The sequence below is a fragment of the Carcharhinus amblyrhynchos genome, unplaced genomic scaffold (genome assembly GCF_965287045.1).
Source record: "Carcharhinus amblyrhynchos unplaced genomic scaffold, sCarAmb.v2.hapA scaffold_38, whole genome shotgun sequence".
Taxonomy (NCBI): domain Eukaryota; kingdom Metazoa; phylum Chordata; class Chondrichthyes; order Carcharhiniformes; family Carcharhinidae; genus Carcharhinus; species Carcharhinus amblyrhynchos.
The window spans coordinates 9,635,053-9,657,965 of record NW_027649779.1 but is presented as its reverse complement, the minus strand read 5'-3'; the positions used below and the strand labels follow the sequence as shown (position 1 = coordinate 9,657,965).

The 22,913-nt window shown below is 41.2% G+C and overlaps 5 non-coding genes across 5 annotated transcripts; all 5 read left to right on the top strand.

The window, feature by feature from the left end:
- Positions 1–8,170: 8,170 nt before the first annotated feature.
- Positions 8,171–8,241, top strand: trnag-ccc (transfer RNA glycine (anticodon CCC)). Its single transcript has one exon. It is a non-coding gene; the product is annotated as a tRNA-Gly (tRNA).
- Positions 8,242–8,649: 408 nt separating this feature from the next.
- trnan-guu (transfer RNA asparagine (anticodon GUU)) lies at positions 8,650–8,723 on the top strand. Its single transcript has one exon. It is a non-coding gene; the product is annotated as a tRNA-Asn (tRNA).
- Positions 8,724–13,188: 4,465 nt separating this feature from the next.
- On the top strand, positions 13,189–13,270 carry trnal-aag (transfer RNA leucine (anticodon AAG)). Its single transcript has one exon. It is a non-coding gene; the product is annotated as a tRNA-Leu (tRNA).
- A 263-nt stretch (positions 13,271–13,533) lies between these two features.
- Positions 13,534–13,606, top strand: trnaf-gaa (transfer RNA phenylalanine (anticodon GAA)). The gene has a single exon. It is a non-coding gene; the product is annotated as a tRNA-Phe (tRNA).
- Positions 13,607–19,969: 6,363 nt separating this feature from the next.
- On the top strand, positions 19,970–20,041 carry trnak-cuu (transfer RNA lysine (anticodon CUU)). Its single transcript has one exon. It is a non-coding gene; the product is annotated as a tRNA-Lys (tRNA).
- Positions 20,042–22,913: the final 2,872 nt, after the last annotated feature.

Below are 22,913 nucleotides of genomic sequence, written 5' to 3'. Positions count from 1 at the left end.
AATCGATGCAGTCCATGTTCACCCGGCAACATCACTGTTTATATCACATAAGGTCTGGACACCCTTATGATACACCTGATCCTGATTCATCGTATTACCGAGATTGTACAACGTATGCAGAGTAGAAAATATTTGGGATAGTTACCATGGAATTGGTGAAGATAACGGTTAAATAAAAATATTGATCCTTCTCAGGAGAGCAGCAGATGTTTCAATCCTTAGCATTAATAGGAATAAAAAGTCTGTGAATTCGAAGTATAATTATCTCCTGTCGGCTATATATCCAGGGTCATTTTCAGCATCATTTTCACAAATCAGCACACAATTGAGTCCTATATCAAGAACTTCAGTGAGACATTGAGATGATCAATTTTCATAATCTCCTCGTCATTCAAGATGCGATTTATTCATTTTCCAACAGATCCCTAAAGACAGATAAGTCAACGCCGGGAACAAAATAGTGAGGCTGAAATCATTTTGTATGCAAGAACACACAACCGAATGGTTGTCAATAAATACTTACAACTTAAATGACCTTCAGTTGAAACAGATGAACTGTTTGGTGTTTTCATGCATTCATGGAAGGCAGTGATGGGCTGAAGGTTATCACTGGGAAAACTGAAGGGGAATTGCTAAAAGAGATCATTTCTCCAAAGGGGGTTATTAGAAAATACAATATATAAAATACACAAGCACACAAATGTCCATGATATTTCTTAGACATAGAACCGTAGAATTCCTACAGTTCAGAAGAAAGGCCATCTGGCCCACCGAGTCTGCGTCCTACCCCAGGTCCTCCCCTCTGCCCTATCCCCGTTAGCCCCACACATTTACCATGCCTAATCCACATACTCTTAAGGGAAAATAACGGGCAATTTTGCGTGGCCAATCCAACTAATATGATCTGTTGTAATATAAACGAGGGATGGGTTTTGTGCAGTAATACAGATACAGAGCTGAATGCACCAGGTATCGATACAGCAACTGTACTAATAAGAATACAGACTGGGTCCAGTTCAGTCATTACTGAGAGAGTGTATACAGTATATTACTAACCAGCGTGGTGTTTTCTCATGTAAATAGAGACATGACATATTTAGTTTTGACAAAGACAAGGTCTATTCTAATATAAGCAGGGTCAATGTGCGCTGTAATTTAAACTGAGACTGGTTCCAGCGTATCAGCGCTAACAGAAAGTAGAGACATGATCTAGTGTGATATAAACAGAGATGTGACCCAGTGGAATAAAAAGTGAGGCAATGCAGAATAAAGCAATAATTGAGAAAGGATAATGTGTAAAATGAGCAGAGGTATGGTTTGGCACACTGATAAAGGAGAGAGCAGCTGGCGCAATAGAACTGTCTCCCAGTGTAATTTTGTCTGATTCTGGTCATTGAATAATATAAACTGAGGCAAAGCCGATGCAGTAATTTCAAACCAAACCTTTAGATTGATATAAACTTTGACGGGGCAATTGCAGAAATAAATAAATCATGAAACAGAATAATAATTAGAGACAGAATATTATTCGGTATAAACAGGGAGGTGGACTAGTGCAGCAGTGATTGAGATATTGTCAATGTTTCTTTATATGTGGCAGGTTTCAGCAATGTAATAACTGAGACGGAGCCTCGTGGAATGCAAACAGTAACATATCCTGGTACATTATCAGGAGAGAGATGGTCCAGTGAAGTAACAACGGAGATATAGAGTTTCATGCCATTAGACGAGGATTAATTCCGTGCTGTCATAACTGCCAGAGTGAACGGTGTAATGTCAAATGAGGCTTGGTGCAGTATAGCAACAACTGGGATTTTGTTGAGTACAAAATCAGCTCAGAATTATTATCATATAATCAGAAAAATGATTTCGTGTCAGAGAAACTGGGTCACGTTTAGGATGGACAAAGACTGAGTCTATTACAGAAATAACTCAGATGATCATCTGTATCGTGTCGTGCCAAAAAGCACAGTTTCACTGCCATCTCCTGGACTATCTTTGCTATTGCAGGTGTTGTGAAATGCTGATTTCAGTTGCTGTTTCTTATTCTTTGATGGGCTGTATACCCAGCTGGTAAGGCCAACATATAATGGCAATCACGAATACACTGAATTTACTGGTTTTCTAGACCCTCATAGAAGGTACATAATCGCCAAACACGTGTGCGCCTGGAGTCAATTCTGGACCAAACTGGTGAATGATGGAAGGTTTCCTTTTCTGCAGGGCATTAGATAATCCGATATATTTCTTGTCATGGCCGCAATTACAGAAACGAACTTTAAATTCAAAATTGTAATTGCATTTTAAAGCCTTTTGTAAGTGGATTTGAATATATATATAGAGAGAAATTTGCCTCGCCTCGGAATTACTCTCTCAGAAATATTACCACTATGACACTGTCTCCCTTTCAACATTGACAAAGTACTTACAGCAGAGAAGAAGGTATTTTGAAGCTTCATGTATGTGTTGGCCCTTTAAAGAGGCAATTCATCCAATAACACTCTGTACCCCACAGTCTAGCATTTTGTTCATTTTCAGACCATATGTAATTCCATTTTGAAACCATTAATTGGCGCTGCCTGCACCACACTCTCAAACAGCACATTCCAGATCTGGATCACTCACTGTCTGACAATGTTTTTCGTGATGTCTCCATGTTTCTTCCACCAATTTACTTCAACCCGCGCCCTCATTGTCAAGATCCTTCTGCCATTGAACAAGACTGTTGTGCAGCACCGTATCACATGACTTTTGAACGCCCATTTAGAGAAATATCCTCACAAACAATCTCTGTCACACAGCATAAAATTCAAACAAGTTAATTGATCTGGATTTGACTTGAACAAATACACTCGGGCTGAATGGGTCAAGAAACATATAAGTGGGATGATTCCTGCATTGATGAAGAGTGTGAAGATATAAATGTTAAATATGCTGACACACAAAGATAGGTCGGAAATGTTGGCATTAGCGAGGGCATTGGACATATCTCGAATATTGTGCACACTACTTGTCTCCTTTTCTTCAGAAAGATGTTAATGCGTTAGAAAAAGTTCAGAGGAGTTTCATTGAACTATTGCCAGATATGAGCGGGTTATCCTATGAGGAAAGGATGGTGATGTCAGGTTTGTGCCCACAAGAATTCAGAAGAGTAAGAGGCAAATTGACTGAAACCTTCAAAACTCTGAGAGGTGCTCACAGTGTAGATGTTGAGCGGAAGTTTCCTCTTGTCCAGTGTTGTGCCTGTATTGGATGTGTCTCAGAGTGCAGATATCTCGGGTTTTGGTTCCGCTTCCGTCTACGATGCTGTACTGTCCACGGGAGGGCGCTCTCTGATCACGTAAAGAACATCATGGCCTCTTTTTGCACAACGTCACTATTTGCCGATTAAAAATGAGCGGAGAATAAAAATCCCATCGAATCACATTGCACCTTCCCGGTTCTTTGATTCAACCTTTAACTTCAATACATTTATTTCACACGAAATGCCCTCATTCTGGACTGAATATCTTTGAAATAGACAGCATTGAATTGCAAGCATGACTAACCAACAAAAGAAAGCGAATCACTGCGAAATACACATCCCATGGTACTTATTTTGAAATTGACCACAGTCAGCTTTCAATCAAAAGCAAATAACTTTCAAGGGATATTGATCATCACTGAATTGAAAACATAACTGGCCAACAGAACGAATCAAACCTCCGGGTAATACAGATTGCAATTTTCAGATTGGCTGTCGTCAGCTTTTACACAAAGTCAACTACATTTAAATGGAGGGGAATCAAGAACTATCTGTTGTTCACACTTGAGCTTTTTTCACTATGGGTGTGAAACATTCAGGCGCATAAAATCCGGCCCTTTACAAGAAAGTCCAGTAGATCCGAACTGAGCATCGATTCCCTCATCTGTCTGAGTGGCTTTTCCTGTTTCTTAATGATGAAAAGCCATTAAAAAGATTCTTCTGTGAAATGTCCGCCATTTCCACTAGTTCACTTACAGTATCACTTGTATCTGTCTTTTTGAGCACACAGTACTATCAGATATTTCAGATGGCGATTAACCATATGAGTCTGCACCAAGAAACCCATTAAATTCTGTTGCAGCCTCAACAGGATGGGAATAAGCGCTCGGTGTCAAAATCGAACTTTCCTGTCAGTGCGTCAAAAAGGAGTTTATTATTTTCCAGCAGACATTTGAGAGTGACATCAGAGCAACGAAAACATGCCTTTAACGTCGAGGTTCGGATAATGTTGAACAACAAACTGAAATCAAGGAATGCTCCATTGCAGACATCAGAAAGCTAAAATTTGACTGAATGTTTCTACCCGGGGACCTTTCGCGTGTTAGGCGAACGTGATAACCACTACACTACAGAAACAGCTTGAAATACATTCGAGCAAATCTGCTTGTCTGCAATGTTCAACTGCGCTGTGTTGCTGCAGGTTCCGATGGTGAGACTGAGAGCCCATATCACTGAATTCAGGAAGATAACCGTTACTTTCAATCTGATTGTACAACGTATCCCTAACATCAACATTTAAAAGTGTCAGTCTCGAAAATATCGAAAGGAGCAATGATTTCTGCTCATTCATTAATGCGTCATTTCCATCTTGCTTCGAATAATCTCAATCCATTATACTCAGTCATAAAAGCAAATTACTGCGGATGCTGAAATCGGAAAAGAAAAGGGAAAATTCTGGCAAGTCTCACAAGGACTGGCAGCAACTATAAGGAGTGAAAAGGGCTGACATTTCGAGTCCAGATGACATCTTGTCAACGCTCATTGTACAATTGTACTCTGTATATGTTTCAATATTTAGTTTCAGTGCACTCTGGGGGAATTCCCTTCCTGCACATGCGCCCAGGCAGTTACATTTTAATCTTTTAATATGTTGAATCTTGATGATTATTATTCACATCCTCACCCGTCAGACTTTCGGTTCCTTCTCCATTCGGGAACATTTTTTTATTGTGTCTGTTTTTCAATCACTCCGGCGCGGTGCGCTCTGGGAAAATACTACAGAACATGCGCGGTTCCGCCACCTGCCTCTTTATAAAAATATGTATTTCATTTAATTTTACTTCCGCTCCTGGCGGGATTTCCGGGTGGGAATTTCTCTCACTTTCTACATTTCTGAACCGTCGCTTTTTCCTCGACAGGGGGCGGGGGGGTGATGGTGACGTCACGGCAACATGGCGGCTGGCCCCGCCTCTCTACATGACCCTGAAGTTCCGCCAACGAGCAGCGGCCGGGCAGGAGTGGGCAAGAGGTGATACCGGGAGGAGCAGCGCCCGGTCGAGTTACTGCGACCTCTGGTGGTCAGGAAGGGAAATAGCAGCAGCGCAGTCTCTGCCCAAAGGCTTCCCCAGTTCAGCTGCTCAGAGACACTGGGAACCTCTTCAACTGGAAACTTCAGCCTCTCACATTCACCCCCCTGTGTTCAGTCATTGTTTAATAGACAAGCTCTGTAGTGAAATCAGAAACAACTTGTTCACGTTAAAGGGGATGGGATTCTGGGCCATTCTGCTCAAAAGGCTCTGCTCGCCTTGAAATTTCAATTGAAATGTTCAAGATGAGAATTTATAGATACAAGTCATGTTGCATGTGGAACACTCATGATGCCACAATAAGATCAGTGCAGACACCTCATAGGGTTGTGTGACTGGAGAAGATGTCAGAGATGGAGTGGTTAAATATAGAGCTACAGGGTCTATATTTTGGGTGAAGAAAAATGGCAGTATAAAGAACAAAGAAAATTACAGCACAGGATCATGCCATTCGACCCTTCAAACCGTCACTGACCATTCTGCCCCACTTAACTAAAACCCCCGATCCTTCCGGGACCATATCTCTCTATTCCCATCCTATTCATGTACTTGTCAAGTGACTTAAAAGTCACAACTGCATCTGCTTCTACTATCTCTCCCCAGCAGCGAGTTCCAGGAACCCACTACTCTCTGTGCAAACAATCTGCCATGTCCATCTCCTTTAAACCTTGCCCCTCGCACTTTAAAGCATGCCTTCATCGGCCGGGCCATTTTGTTGCTGAACATTATCTGAATCTCGATGTTACCCCCATAGTATCTTCGCTCTGGCCTCGGCCTCAAATGCTTTGTGTGAAATAAGAAATGATAAATTGTTTGATGCATTGCCAGGAAAGAAACGTTCCTATTTTGACACCTGCACGTATCAGCAAGTCATCCAGTCTACAAGGCAATTTAATAGGTTTAGATGCAGACTAACATAGTTAATCACCATCTGAAACATGCTAGGGTGAGGGAAGTCTGTATGATTTCAGTTTGGTGCTGGATATTATCAGAATCTCGCTGTTACAGTCATATTATCTTTGCACTGACCACAGCTTGAAATGCTCTCTCCAAAATCAGAAATGCTGAATTTTATGAAAAAATTGACAAAATTGTGTAAATTCACAAAGACATGTTGAATTTTGCCCAAAATGTATTTGCGGTTAGCATTTATTTAACATCCTAATCTTATTGAATGTTTTTTTTTTCCCGAAAAAATAACGTAAAATAGTCGGTTGCTGTTCATTAGCAATCTCCTAACATTACTTTCTCCAGAGAAGCTGAAAATATGCTTGCCAACATTTGTCTGAATAAGTATAAAGATATTAAATACTTTTTTCATCGAAAGTAACAAGGAATTTATGAACACGTTTTAAAGGATTGTATTGAGCCAACCAGGAGTACGAACCTGGAATCTTCTGATCCATAGTCAGGCGCGTTATCCATTGCGCCACTGGCCCACACGTTAGCACTAGGATAGTTGTTGTATATTAGCTCGTTGTTTCGAAAGTTTCAGGCACAAGAACTGTCAGAAAGTTTGCTTTTACTTGTGAGGAAAAGGTCCATTATTGAGATTGCCTTTATTCATTTACTACCAATCCTAATTGCCCTTGAATTGAGTAACAGCAGTTGAACGGGCTGTCAAATTTTTCTTTCGATTAGGATTTGGTGATAAACTTAAACGAATGGCCCTTCAGCCAATCCATCATCTGTATTTGCAAATTAAAACGAGGTTCTGCCGAGATTTGAACTTGGATTAATGGATTCAGAGGCCAGAGTGCTCACCATTACACCACGGAACCCAACACAAGGTGAAACTTGAAAATCGTGGATCAATACTTGTGCCAATTTGAACAGCAGGGATAAATATCAGTCCCGTTGTACAATTATTCATATTTATATTTCCCTTGCTGGTTCCTTCTGTAAAAATGAGTAGGCTACCTTCCACTGCATTAAATTTCACTGTAACTGACCACATTCAAACACCAATGTTTGCATCGAACTGACATAAACCTTACTGCATTAAATCTACTGAACAACATCAGCTTATCACAGCTCTGCTTTCATCACACTGGAAGCCAATGTGAAAATATAAACAATTTCAAATCTTAACAGACAGGAAGGAGTGTGTGAGTGCGGACAATTGGCGCTGTACACATTCCTGTAATCAGTATCTGGGAGAATCAGGCAGATGGGACCCTGGGGGTCTCGAGGTTAGGATTCATTGCTTTCAGATGTCGCAGACTGGCCTCGATATATGAAGATTTAATGCATTTTTTAAAGTAAGAGTAAAAAGCTTTGCGGTTTTCCTTTATTCGACTTGCCAAAGACTTCTCATGCCCCCTACTAGCTCTCCTAAGCCCTATTTTTTAACTCATTCCGAGCTAACTTGTAACCCTACACAGGTGCCATCAAGTGTTGAAAGTGGAAGTTTGGCCTGGTGTCGCACTGGGTACCAGCTTTAAAGAAATGTAGCACCTTAAAGTTTTGCAGAATGTCATGATGCTTATTGTAGTGATATGGGTTGAGTGTAAGAAACAGTGTGCAAATGATTTGAACAAGTTTTCAGCGTGTTTAGACTGATGTGGAGAAAGCAGAGGCATATTTGGGAGAAAGAGGCTGTGTGAGAGGGGGATTGTTGCAGAGTGCACGTGTTTTGGAGGAAGGTTGAAAGTTTGAGATGCGGTTGTGAATGAAAGGAAGGTGTTGAACAGCTTGAGAGGCTTGTGCGAGGTTGCGTGTGAGATTTGAGTGAGAGCATTTGTGGGCATTTGGGGAATGAAAGCACAAAGTAAGGAAATTATAATGCTGCTGAGTGTGAAGGAAGAGAGAGCATGTGGAAATAGTATTGGCAAGAGTAGCATTGGTGGTTCAGTGGTAGAATTCTCGCTTCCCACGCGAGAGACCCGGGTTCGATTCCCGGCCAATGCAAAGTCCCTTCTTTCTCCGTTCGCTATGTATATTGAAGCGAATATCCTATTAAAATAAGGGGCAATATTAACTCTTGGAAGAAATCCCGAGGGAAATGGATCTTAATATTCGGAAGTAGGTGCAGTTGTGAATGGTGTTATTGATGATTGAGTGGCAAGTGTTGGATCGTGAGGCAACTTGTGGTTCGTTCCCATTCCTCCTTGTGATAAGAGACACGGATTCATTTTACCTGCACGTTCATAGGAGAAAGGGAATAACCAACACACTACAGCAGTGCTGCGGGATCAACGGGACGAAAGAGACTTGTATAGAATTGTAAACATGCTGCAGTTCTGGAACAGGTTTTCAGAAATAGAATTGTGGTCATTGACACACTAGTTTAGAATATACTTATAACCTACTTTCTCAGTCTCTGTGGCGCAATTGGTCAGCGCGTTCGGCTGTTAACCGAAAGGTTGGTGGTTCGAAACCACCCAGGGACGGAATTTTTCTATTCTTCTCACTGTTAACATTCACGGGTCAACAGTTGCCTGCTTGAACTCATTGAAAAGTCTGGAACTACGAGAGACAGTTTGGTAGTGTACAAGCTGAGACGTTGTATATGCCTCTGATTCTGTGTGTGCCCTTGTATCTTTAGAGTTACCGGGATCTCTATATGTCTGCGTCTGAATCTTGTGTGCCCCTACATCTATATGTGCCCCTGAATCTGTGTATGCCCCCCTGTAGGCTGTGTGTGTGTGTGTGTGTGTGTGTGTGTGTGTGTGTGTGTGTGTGTGTGTGTGTGTGTGTGTGTGTGTGTGTGTGTGTGTGTGTGTGTCCCTGTAAATGTCTGATTCTTTGTGCTTTTTTAAGACTAAACGGTGAAAATGTCTGACAAACGAATTGCAGAGGGCAGCAATGTTTACCCACTAAGATTCTGAATTTGATTAACGTCTGATAACTGCATCGAATGTACAGTTTGAAGTCTCACATAATCCCAACTTCAATCTCCAGACATTATCTCCCAATGGGAAATGAAGACCACGATTTATCTGCGGTGCCTGATTATAAAAAGGGCGAATACGCCAGCCGAGATCCTTCTATAAACTCCAATCTCGGACAATATCGTTCAATATTCATATTTCAGTAACCGGTTCGCAGACTCACAAGCACTAGCGCCTGCAGTTACAGTGGCCCGCCAGCAGATGGTGGTGTTGTATCACTTTAATCACAAGGTTAGTGCAGCAGGTTTGAGGAATAATTATTTCCCTGTTTCCATGGAAAGGGAACAATTAGTAATGCAATGGCGTTGATATCTCTGTGATAACATTCACAGGGAAATCTGGCCAAGGATAGCGAATTTAATACTTGCCTTCCGGCTAGTAAACATGCCGATTACAAGCTAATTATCGTGTAACCTTGCATTTGATGATTTAAAGATTTGTCTATTCTCTCATCCAGACATTATCAAATAATATTTCATTATAATTGGACACATATCTACTTTTCGCTGGATTTTCTATTCCTTGGTGCTCATTTTTTTCCCTTAGTCCGTTTAGAAATCCAGCCGAACCTTGCCTCTATGTCATGTTCTGTGTATATTTAAAATGTAGTTGCTTGTTATAATTTTTGACTTCAGCACTATTCGAGCCCTAACTCACTTTGATCTGTAACACAGACTGTAAATTGCATGAGCGCCTCGAAACGACTAACTGTGTACTGATTTGAGTTATTTGCTCATTATACCAATCTCACTGTCGAGTGCTGACACGGGATTTTATTCAGTGTAATCGCAGACAATCCAATTTTCTGTTCCGAGCTGCAATCAGACTCTGAATGTAACTCAATGGGAGTTTGGGGCTAGTATTTCATGGACATCATCATCTCAGTATCCATCATAGTTTCCAATGCCCACCGCACCCCCCCCCCCCCACACCCCAATCCCTCCACACCCCCAACCCCTCCCTCCCGCCCACCTCCCGCCTCCACCCCCCACAAACGCTACACCACCCCACCACCCGCCCCCGCACCCCCCCCCCCCCCCACCTCGCCCCGGCCGCAAACCAACACCATTTATTAATCTCGATTCCACGTCTTCAATTCGCCATCATTAGTTTTAATATTTATCAATGAGTTGGAGCGATGGAGGGTGAGAGGGCGCGGCTAAACACGCGGGGGTTCAGTGAGCTTTCAGAACTGGTGGAGTCACCAACTCCCACCCACTTTGACACGGTGCTACTCCATTCTGGAACGGGATTGATGATAAACTGTCAGCTAAACAGAACATTATACTCACCATGTAATCAGTTTCTGGAGGTGAATGTACCTGAAAGCAAAGGAAGGGAATATCATTTACTGCAGATGATAGACTGACTGTGTGACTATATCTGTAGTGACAGTGATCTGGGATGAAGCAATGGAGACAGTAATGATGATCAATGAGATACAAATCTCAGATATCACAGCAGAAATGTGAAAAGCTAATGTTGTTCAGCAGATTTCCCACAAGAAGCTATAGAAGAGGCAAAGGCTACGAATGATCTTTGAATGTGGTGAGCTACAGTGAAATGTAGTGGAGTAGAATGTATTATTATTCAATTTGACAGAAGGAAGCAGCAAGGGGAATGTGAATATAAATTGCTGGGATTGGGCAAACGGGTTTATTTTTTTTTCCAGGCAGTTCAAACTGACACAACGATGACTCCTGTTTTCTGTCAGGAAAGAATTTCAGCTTCTGGAATTTTGTTCTCGTCGGTAGTAACAAACCTCGATATTCCCTGGCTGGGAATTGAACCTGGGCTATGGTGGTGAAAGCGCCGAATCCTAACCACTAGACCACCGGGGAAGGTGTGAGCAGCAGCCTTAATCGGACTGATACATTGCAGCGTTTTTCAAATTCTCCAGAAAGGTTTGTCGAAAAAACCCTCATGTTTAGACAGAACAGGAATGACTCCTTCAGCCAACAGCAAATTACTGCAGATGCTGGAACTTAATAAAAAAACTTAAAATGCTGGAAAATCTCAACAAGCCTGACGGCATCTCTGGAGAGAGAATGTAAGACAATGTAATTGACTCTAAACTGCCCTCTGAAATGGCACAACAAAATAGCTAGTTCAGTGGGAAATAGGGATGGATAACAAATGCTGACATTGGCATCTATATTGTGTTTGCAGCATTTTATGAAATCATGAATAATTTTCATTTCATGGATTTGAGTTTTGGTCGAACAACTCAGATTGAATGCAAGGATGTGTACAGTGTCGTTTTCGTCAAGAACAACGAACAAAAACATTACCAACTTACTAGGGTAAAGCAGTGGGTGCAAGTGGCCCCGTTCGAGAGCACACACACAGTGAATTTCTGATTGCTGAGTTAAACACTGTGATGAAGGAGTAGCGCAAACTCCACACAGACAGTGACCAGAGCTGGGCATCGAACCCAGGACTCTGGAAGCTGTGAAACAACAATGCTAAACACCGTGCTACTCTGTCGCCCTTTTCTATGCCTAAACATTGAATGTCCCCATTCATAAAGTTGCAAAATGTGGTCCCTCGCCAGAAACTTTCAAATATTAATTTTACTAACCACTAAGGTTCCCAGGCCATAGTCCCTCCTCATCTCAGTTTTAAATTTACCGACCCTCAAACTATCCATATGACCTCTTGCCCCATGAAAAAAAATCTTTGGGTCTATCTTTATTTATCAATCCATTTAGAATTGTATATACCTTGATCAGATTCCCCCCTCACTTCTAAACTTCATCAGCTTATGAGACCATTTCACCTCACTGTCAATTCCATGACCCAGCTCAATCCGTGTTGTCATTGGCTGAACGAGGCAATAATGTTCCATCCAAACAGGACATTTTGAAATAGGAACGTGTCAGAAGTGAAAAAAAAGATCTAAGATGAAAATAAGAAGCAAAGGGATTTGTGTCATGTCAGTTTGGAAACTACTGTTCACTGGTTTCCCTGGTAGTCCAGTGGTTTGTGTTCAGCACTTCCCCACTGATGGGTAGTTTCAATTCCCGCCGAGGAAAATAAGATTATTTGATCTCAGCCAACCATTAATAATGATCTGATTTACTCTCCGATCGAAAGCAGATCTACTAGAATCAGCTGAGTGAGGTTTGCAAGATTCTATCAGAGCTGGAAATTTCACATGTGGAACAGTTCAAGAACAAACACAGAAAGAGAAGGATAGTGATAGACTGCAAAGTACTAACGATTGAGATGTTGCAATGTAAAATCTGTCTGCTAATGAGTCAGGTTTCACCATTTATATTGACACTGAACAATGAAACTTTTCCCTCATCTGCGTTAAAAAACATTTGCAAATATTTCTGTTCAGTTTCGAGCTGTCGGAGTGTTCATGTAATGTTTTCATTGGATGAACACATCATGGTTGAATCAGAAGCTGCCATTTTGCGGGAGAAAGCTGTTTGTGATGAAAGTGGTCTGGTGTGAAAATTAAAGTAACAAAAGCAGCGTGGATGAAGTAAATTCTAAAACACGCTGTAAGCTGCTGGTCTGGTGGTTAGAGTTTGACTCTTTCCCTGCTGTTCGGATTACTGGTCTGAAATTGAAAATTTATTGCTCCCATCGAAACTCTGAAAACACATGTGAGTTGTTACCTGGATGAACATATAAAATATAATCGCGCCTCGTGTCCTGAAGTGCAGACTCCGAGCAAATCCAACAGGAGGTTATCTTGTCATTTCTGGCAGAAATTGGGAAAAGACGAGCTGAAGGACAGTTTAAATGACGCCGGCTCTTCACTGCATGTTACTGTGTGCAGCTCCTTGTGTTTCTGAGGTGAGATGATTTCTGTTTGTTACTAAGTTCAGACTTACCTGAATCAGTGAAGGAGCAGGCTCAATCCTCCTGATGGCCGTTCCAAGTTCCATTGCTTTTAATGGATTTCAGTAACATTATCATCAAATAACATTATTGTGATACCTTTGCACATGGTAGCGTGGCCGAGCGGTCTAAGGCGCTGGATTAAGGCTCCAGTCTCTTCGGGGGCGTGGGTTCGAGTCCCACCGCTGCCAAAATGGATTTGAGTTTTGGTCTCACAGTTCAGATTGAATGCAGGAATGTGCACTGTGTCATTTTCGTCAAGAACAACGAACAGAAACATTACCAACTGAACCATTTGCTGGGGTGAAGCAGCGTGTGCAAGTGGCCCCTTTCGAGAGCACACACACACAGTGAATTGCTGACTGCCGAGTTAAACACTCTGATGAAGGAGCAGAGCTCCAAATCAGTGCTCCCTTAGATATTTTGGAGACGGAAGCTTCTAGCCTACACGCCAGCTGAAATAGCTCAGTTGGGAGAGCGTTAGACTGAAGATCTGAAGGTCCCTGGTTCAATCCCGGGATTCGGCAGCATCCCCATGCTGGTTTTCTGTGCTCTCTGCTAATAGGATCCGTGTTTTGTCTCGCACTGTCTTCAAACATCAATTCACACAAACTGCAACAGGCCAAATACCGATCGTAATTTCCACCCTGCCAGATGTTGTTCTATTTCCTGCTTGTTGGATTTCACTGTTTAAAAACCTTCCTCTATTTCTAAACAATCCCAATGTTAATGAAAGGAGATGGCGGTGAAGGTTTATCTTTGTTTCCTTATGCACACATGCCATGTAACGTCCTGAGTTATTCCAACTTCATCACATTTCAGTGCAGATGTCAGGCCCGCTTTTACATGGCAGTGAAAATACATTTAGTTGACATGATATTTCAACCAAAACAATGTATATTTGCATTACCTCTTTTGATTCCTTCGGAAGGAGGCCATTCGGCCCATCGAGTCCGCACCCACAACAATCCCACTCACTCCCTATTCCCCGTAAACACACAGATTTACCCTTCTGATCCCTCTGACACTAGGACCAATTTGGCATGGCCAATCAAACTAACCCACGCCTCTTTGAAAGCGGAACACCCGGAGGAAACCCACGGAGGCACGGGGAGAACATGCGAACTCCGCACAGACGGTGACCCGAGGACCTGAGTCCCTGGCGCTGTGAGGCATCAGCGCTAATCACTGTGCTACCGTGCTGCCCTTTCTACTGCATTCAATGTTACTGCAGTTAACTCCATGCAAAGTATTAGCATCAATCTGTGATAAACCATCCTGTGGTGATTCTGCTGAATAACATTAAATTATCACCGTTAATGGACCATCCAACGTTGGGCGCCATTGATTTGAAACTTTGCTGCTTTTCTGGGTGAACTCCAGCTCTCCATTCCTCCCGCAATGTCACCGCTCAAACTGAGTCTTTCTCCTTCCCACATTGTTAAACTCACAGTTACTGGTTTCTGAATGAAAACTGCTTCCATTTCACTGGTGGTGGGAGACTTTACTTTTGAATTCAATTAAAAGTTTTCTTGTCATTGAAGCAGAGATTTGGACAGAGATCTGCAGATATTTGTGTCAGTAGAAACAATAAATTTTCCCCCATTAACAGCCAGATTTAAACCCGTATCGGCATTTTGTATCATCAGCCCTTTTTTGCCTATCGCTCTCTTATTTCCTTTTTGGTTCTTTACAGGTGACTTCTCCAATTCAGACACAAACAAGGAAACCTCCCAAATATTGATTCTGACAGTTGCAGACCTGGAAGTAACGCAGGATTGTTGTACAGAAATAAATCTACATTCCCTGACCGGGAATCGAACCCGGGCCACGGCGGTGAGAGTGCTGAATCCTAACAACTAGACCACCAGGGAAGCTGATGCGAAGTCTTTAAAATGTTCATTTATCCATTAATCACCTGCTTTTTATTGTATTTCAGACTTTATATTCACCAAATGCAAGTTTATCCTTCACATTTTATCCTTCACAAAGACCTTGTCTTCGTCAAAACTGAGTATGTCATGTCTCTGTGTATATGAGAAAACACCACGCTGGTTAATAATATACTGTATACACTCTCTCAGTAATGACTGAACTGGACCCAGTCTGCATTCATATTAGTACAGATGCTGTATCGATATCTGGTGCATTCGGCTCTGTCTCTGTATTACTGCACAAAAACTCGTCACTCATTTATATTACAACAGATCATATTAGTTGGATTCGCCATGCAAAATTGGCCGTTATTTTCCCGTTGAATATTTGGATTAGCCATGGTAAATGTGTGGGGCTAATGCGGATAGGGCAGAGCGGAGGACCTGGGTGGGATGCAGACTCGGTGGGCCAAATAACCTTTCTTCTGAACTGTAGGAATTCTATGGTTCTATGTCTAAGAAATGTCATAGACATTTGCGTGCTTATTTATTTTAAATAATCTATTTTCTAATCACCCTCTTTGGAAAAATGATCTCTTTTAGCAATTGCCCTTCAGTTTTCCCAGTGATAACCTTCAGCCCATCTCTGCCTTCCACGAATGCATGGAAACACCAAACAGTTCATGTGTTTCAACTGAAGAACATTTAATATGTAAGTATTTATTGACAACCATTCTGTTGTGTGTTCTTGCAAACAAAATGATTTCAGCCTCACTATTTTGTTCCCGGTGTTGACTTATCTGTCTTTAGAGATCTGCTGGAAAACGGATAGGCTGACAATGTGTGACAGCAATACTCACAACAGTTTCAACTCTCTTCAGTTCAGCAACACATTGTTAATCAATGTTCCTTTTTTTTGCCAAGGTGCATGAACCAAAATGTTTGCCTTCATTCGGATTTTTTAACATGCATAAAAAGGACAATAACCATGTAATTTACAAGAAAAGATGAAGTCATCTTGTTTGTTCAGAGACTGTGATTCATGTCCCTCAGCACACGGTTTAATTGTTCCAATGGGGACATTAGAAGATTTATAAATAGGAAATTTCACACTGTGTGCAATGTTGTTTAACTGGGAGTGGTCTCTAGTACAGTCAGCGATCATTGAATTTCAGAGCCATGTTCTGGATTATACCACTTGAGCTTCGTATTCTTTGGGTATTTTACGATATCCAAAGGATTTATTACCCAGTCCTTGCCGTAGTTGGTGTCACTGGTAAGTCATATTTCTCTGTGTTCATTGTCCTTGTCCATGTTACAAAGTTATTGATATCATTCTGTGTAACCTTCATGGTTTGTAGCTGTGAGTGCACTGGAAACATTTCTCCTTGCCACACAGCTATCCTCACACTACCTGACATTCAATTTCAATCTTTCCACTTTATGGTTGTCGTTATGTAACATGATTTCCAGTATTATGATTCACAGCCAATTCCAAATCAGCTGATTCAACATCTTCAACTGCACAGTCTTCAGCACAATCAAAGCAGAGTCATCCAGACCAGAAACATTTGCTCCAAACCTACTGGCACCATTGTGACCCCCATATACAAATCTGAAGAAGGCAGCAAATTGGAGACTTGATTAACTGGTGAATGTGGCCTCTTGCTACATCATTGCGGGGCTTTTCTGCTGTGAACTTGGTCTCGAGCAGAATAGGTGAACTCATTCTATTCTGGGGTGGATTCAATAAAAATGTTTCAGCTGTTCCCGAGGATCCTGAGAGATTGTTTCTCTTGTGCTCAGTCTAAAGTACGAGTAAATTGTGTTTCTCTTCCTTACAGTGAATGTAATGACGATTCTTATCCTGTCACGAGGGAAGTGTGGTCTTTCCAAAAGTGTGATACGTTACCTCATTTCCATGTCAGCAGCGGATCTACTGGTCGTTATCATCGATCTCATATTGAGGCAAATTCCGATTAAGTTTGAATTTTTAATCATTTACCATATTAAAATATGTAATATCCATGCTGTGCTGCTTTATGCAGTCACTGATTGCTCTGTCTGGTTCACTGTCTCTTTCACCTTTGATCGATTTGTGGCTATTACTTGTCAGAAGCTGAAAATAAAATACTGCACTGAGAAAACTGCAACAGTAGTTCTCGGAACTGTGAGTGTGCTATTCAGTGTAAAGAACATTTTCTGGTATTTCATGTATGGTGATAGGTATGTGTTTCAGAATATTCCCCATTTTTGTAATGTAGACTTTGATGCCCTCTCTTCTGCAGCATGGGGAGCCGTTGAAAATCTGCATTATATTTTAACACCGTTCATTCCTTTTTTGTTGATTCTGTTGCTGAATGTTTTCACCATTAAACACATTCTAGGGTCGACCAAATTCCGCAGGAGACTTCAGAGCCACAAGCGTATGGATAGTTCAAAGGACCCAGAGACAGTGAAGAGAAGAAAATCCATTATCTTACTGTTTGCTCTATCAGGAAATTTTATCCTACTATGGTCAGTGTTACTTATCCACTCCTTTTGCAAACGATTATATAATGTAAACTTAATTCATTTCTATATTCCTGCATTTGTGCGGGAATTAGGATTTATGCTCCAACTTCTGAGTTGCTGCACCAATACATACATTTACGCAGTGACCCAGACACAATTCAGAGAGGATCTAAAGAATGTGATCAGATCTCCATTTACTGCAATTGTGAAATTACTTACAGAATAAACATATTTTTCGTTAGAACAGGGTGATTATCTCGTGTTCTGCACAAAACAATATCTCAGTGAAACATACACAGTGTAGACATATTTTGTGTCACCATTTCTGATTAAAACGTGTATTGAAATTGTAAAAACAAATAAAAAAATGAATTGAGTCCAGAAAAAATCCAGATTCAAATCAGCTAATACTAATGAACCAGCCTGGACTTCATGTTGACCTCCAGTTTTGTACCATTCTGTTAGCTTGCGTGGATGTTTGCATTTCACTTCAGCTGCAACACAACTCCCTCAATGAAATGAATCTCAAAACTCAACCCCCGTGAACTCTCTTCACAATTCCACCCCACCTCACCACACCCCCACCCTCCCGCTCAGCTCGACCCTCAGCCCAAACAGTCCCGCGCCCTTTGCACAGTATTCATTACCGGATTTAGCAATGGTGAATTGAACAGATTGGAGTAGAGATTCATGGATGAATGGATTATTTGGCAAAGGTGGTTGCAAATCTTCCCCATAGAACAGAATATAAGCAAGGTTGGTCTTTGTTAGTGAAGGGTCTGAAAAGTAAATAATTGTTGAAAAATTCTGACAAAAATAGATTTATCTTCAGTTATGAATATGTTTTTTTAATGAATTCTGAACAAGTATTTAAAATAATAAAATAGAATGTAATGGAATGATTAACCGAAAACAGGCATCTTTATTAGCAGGAATAACAAAGTAAGTATTCTATTCATAACCATTCCATGCCATAAGTTACTGGAAAATATGTAAACGACTTTTTATTCACTTTTTCCTACTCTTAAAAAAAAAACTCTGAAAACCTTTTTCACTGCAAACATGATTATAGTGATCCAGTTTCACCATCTGCTGGCGACTCGCAGCGCTGGTCTCATGTGTCTGCATTCAGTAGCTGGATGTCTGCACTTGGCAACCAGTTGCTCAAGTGTGGATATTGGACAAAATTGTCGGGATTGAAGTTTTCCAACAGGAGCTCGGCTGGTCAGTTTGCCATTTTATCAGCAGTCACTGCACAGGAATTCTATTTCTCTTTCCCGTGGGAGATAGTGACTAGAGATTGGAGATGTATATTTAACACGTGTATTTGTACATTCGGTGGCGTTATGAAACGCAAATCCAATTTTGAGTGGGAGTGGCTGAAATTTCCTGAACTCTGCCATTCACCTGTCACAGATTATCACTTTTAATCTCTCATAATGGACCTAACTCAACGTTGTTTATATTTCCATGAGAATTGTTTCAAAGGATGCGCTGGCCCTCGTAACAAGGTGATCTGCTTGAAACTTATAACGTTCTGAAGGTCCGTAGAAGTTGGGGCGTTAAGAGAGATACAAGCCCTCTCTTCTGTTTGTCCTCCTCTCACTTTTTCGAACAGTGAACTTTCTTAAAATCTGGATTATTAATGCCTCGTTTCAGTTATGATACAAGCCCACTCCTTTTCCCTACAGTTTATGTTAGCTAAACATTGCGTGGAGGCTCTAGAGAGAATTGAACTCACAACCACTGGTTTATAAGACCAGTACTCTGAGCACTGCGCTACGGAGCCAAATGATGCTAGGTTATTGCGGTATTTGTAACATTATCAGTGGATTGAGGAGCAGGATGGGGTTTGAGGTGGGGGATTTTTGATGAATGGAGAAATGTCTGAGGTGGAGAACAGGAAATTAAAAGACGCAACTTGAAAGTGTCATGATTTGACATGTGTGCTGTGTGTGTATCTGACATGTATGTTGTGTATCTGACATGTATGTTCTTCAGAGTTTATCGTTAGTGTTACATCTCTGACTTCTCCAGCTCCGAGGCCAGTTCATCCAGCCGGAAGATTTAGATGTTGTTCCCTTCACAGACGCTGTGGGGCGATTGATTTCTGTGTTTCTCCTGAGAGGAGAGATTCTGTGGGATGAGTCTGTTCGCTCTGGAATTTAGAATAATCAGAGATGATCTTATTGAAAAATCTGAAATAGGGGAACAGTGTGACATGAAAATCTTGAGAGGGTTTCCCCCCGGCCCCTCCCCTGGCTAAAATATTAAGAACAAAGGAAAAATACGGTGAATGATGTAAGAGGATTTTGGAATGCTTGGGAAAGGTGAAGCTAAGAATTGAAAGATGTGAATGATGTAATTGATGACTGAGAGGGATGGATAGAAACTGTGGGGATTCAATGTAAACGTTGAAATCTGAACAAACTGAGACACCAAATAGAAAAGCCATATTCTCTCCACGCATTTTAGGTTACGGAAAGCCCCACAGTGCATGTGGCCGGCTAGCTCAGTCGGTAGAGCATGAGACTCTTAATCTCAGGGTCGTGGGTTCGAGCCCCATGTTGAGCGTCTTTCTTTTTAAACTTTGACTCAATCCTGGGTGAATTCCAGATCTCCGTTCCCCCAGAAGTGTCAAGGCTGAAACTGACTCTCTCTCTCCTTTCTACGTTGTTCGTCTCACCGTTGTGAATGAAAACTGCCTCCAGATCACTGGAAGGCGGTGAGTTTAGCGCTGAACTCAGCGAGAGGTTTTGTTCTCATCGACCCTAGAATGTGTTTAATGGTGAAAGCATTCAGCAACAGAATCAACAAAAAAGGAATGAACGGTGTTAAAATATAATGCAGATTTTCAACTGCTCCCCATGCTGCAGAATAGAGGGCATCAGAGCCTACATAACAAAAATGGGGAGTATTCCGAATCGCATATCTATCACCATACATGAAATACCAGAAAATGTTCTTTACACTGAATAGCACACTCACAGTTCCGAGAACTACTGTTGCAGTTTTCTCAGTGCAGTATTTTATTTTCAGCTTCTGACAAGTAATAGCCACAAATCGATCAAAGGTGAAAGAGGCAGTGAACCAGACAGGGCAATCAGTGACTGCATAAAGCAGCACAGCATGGATATTACATATTTTAATGTGGTAAATGATTACAAAATCAAACTTAATCGGAATTTGCCTCAATATGAGATCGATGATAATGACCAGTAGATCCGCTGCTGACATGGAAATGAGGTAACGTATCACACTTTTGGAAAGACCACACTTTCCTCGCGACAGGATAAGAATCGTCAATACATTCACTGTAAGGAAGAGAAACACAATTTACTTGTATTTTAGACTGAGCACAAGAGAAGCAATCTCTCAGGATCCTTGGTAACAGCTGAAACATTTTTATTAAATCCACCTCAGAATAGACTGAGTTCACTTATTCTGCTCGAGACCAAGTTCACAGCAGAAAAGCCCCGCAATGATGTAGCAAGAAACCACATTCACCAGTTAATAAAGTCTCCAATTTGCTGCCTTCTTCAGATTTGTATATGGGGGTCACAATGGTGCCAGGAGGTTTGGAGCAAATATTTCTGGTCTGGATGACTCTGCTTTGATTGTGCTGAAGACTGTGCAGTTGAAGATGTTGAATCAGCTGATTTGGAATTGGCTGTGAATCATAACACTGGAAATCATGTTACATAACGATGGCCGTACAGTGGAAAGATTGAAAGTGAATGTCAGGTAGTGTGAGGATAGCTGTGTGGCAACGAGAAATGTTTCCAGTGCATTCACAGCAACAAACCATGAAGGTTACACAGAATGATATCAATAACTGGGTAACATAGACAAGGACAGTGAACACAGAGAAATATGACTTACCAGTGACACCAACTACAGCAAGGAACGGGTAGTAAATCCTTTGGATGTCGTAAAATACCCAAAGAGTACGAAGCTCAAGTGGTATAATCCAGAAGATGGCTCTGAAATTCAATGATCGCTGGCTGTACTAGAGACCACTCCCAGTTAAACAACATTGCACACAGTGTGAAATTTCCTATTTATAAATCTTCTAATGTCCCCATTGGAACAATTAAACCGTGTGCTGAGGGACATGAATCCCAGTCTCTGAACAAACAAGATGACTTCATCTTTTCTTGTAAATTACATGGTATTGTCCTTTTTACGCATGTCAAAAAATCCGAATGAAGGCAAACATTTTGGTTCATGCACTTTGGCAAAAAAAAGGAACATTGATTAACAATGTGTTGCTGAACTGAAGAGAGTTGAAACCGTTGTGAATATTGCTGTCACACATTGTCAGCCTATCCGTTTTTCAACAGATCTCTAAAGACAGATAAGTCAACGCCGGGAACAAAATAGTGAGGCTGAAATCATTTTGTTTGCAAGAACACACAACAGAATGGTTGTCAATAAATACTTACATCTTAAATGTTCTTCAGTTGAAACACATGAACTGTTTGGTGTTTTCATGCATTCGTGGAAGGCAGAGATGGGCTAAAGGTTATCACTGGGAAAACTGAAGGGGAATTGCTAAAAGAGATCATTTCTCCAAAGAGGGTTATTAGAAAATAGATTATTTAAAATAAATAAGCACGCAAATGTCTATGATATTTCTTAGACATAGAACCATAGAATTCCTACAGTTCAGAAGAAAGGTTATCTTGGCCCACCGAGTCTGCATCCCACCCAGGTCCTCCCCTCTGCCCTATCCCCATTAGTCCCACGCATTTACCATGGCTAATCCACATATTCAAAGGGAAAATAACGGGCAATTTTTGCATGGTCAATCCAACTAATATGATCTGTTGTAATAAAAATGAGTGACGAGTTTTTGTGCAGTAATACAGGGACAGAGCCGAATGCACAGATATCGATATAGCACCTGTAGTCACATGAGTGCAGACTGGGTCCAGTTCAGTCATTTCTGAGAGAGTGTATACAGTATATTACTAACCAGCGTGGTGTTTTCTCATCTAAATAGAGACATGACATACTCAGTTTTGACAAAGACAAGGTCTTTGTGAAGGATACAATGTGAAGGATAAACTTGCATTTGGTGAATAAAAAGTCCGAAATACAATAAAAAGCAGGTGATTCATGGATAAATGAACATTTTTAAAACAGTTTCGTCAGCTTCCCTGGTGGTGTAGTGGTTTGGATTTGGCGCTCTCACCACCACGGCCTGGGTTCGATTCCTGGTCAGGGAATGTAAATTTATTGCTGTATAACAATCCTGTGTTACTTTCAGGTCTGCAACTGTCAGAATCAATGTTGGGGAGACTTCCTTGTTTGCGTCTGAATTGGAAAAGTCACATGTAAAGAACCAAAAAGAAAATAAGAGAGCGATAGGCTAGAAAGTGCTGATGGTACAAAATGCTGATACGGGTTAAAATCTGGCTGTTAATGGGGGAAATTTTATTGT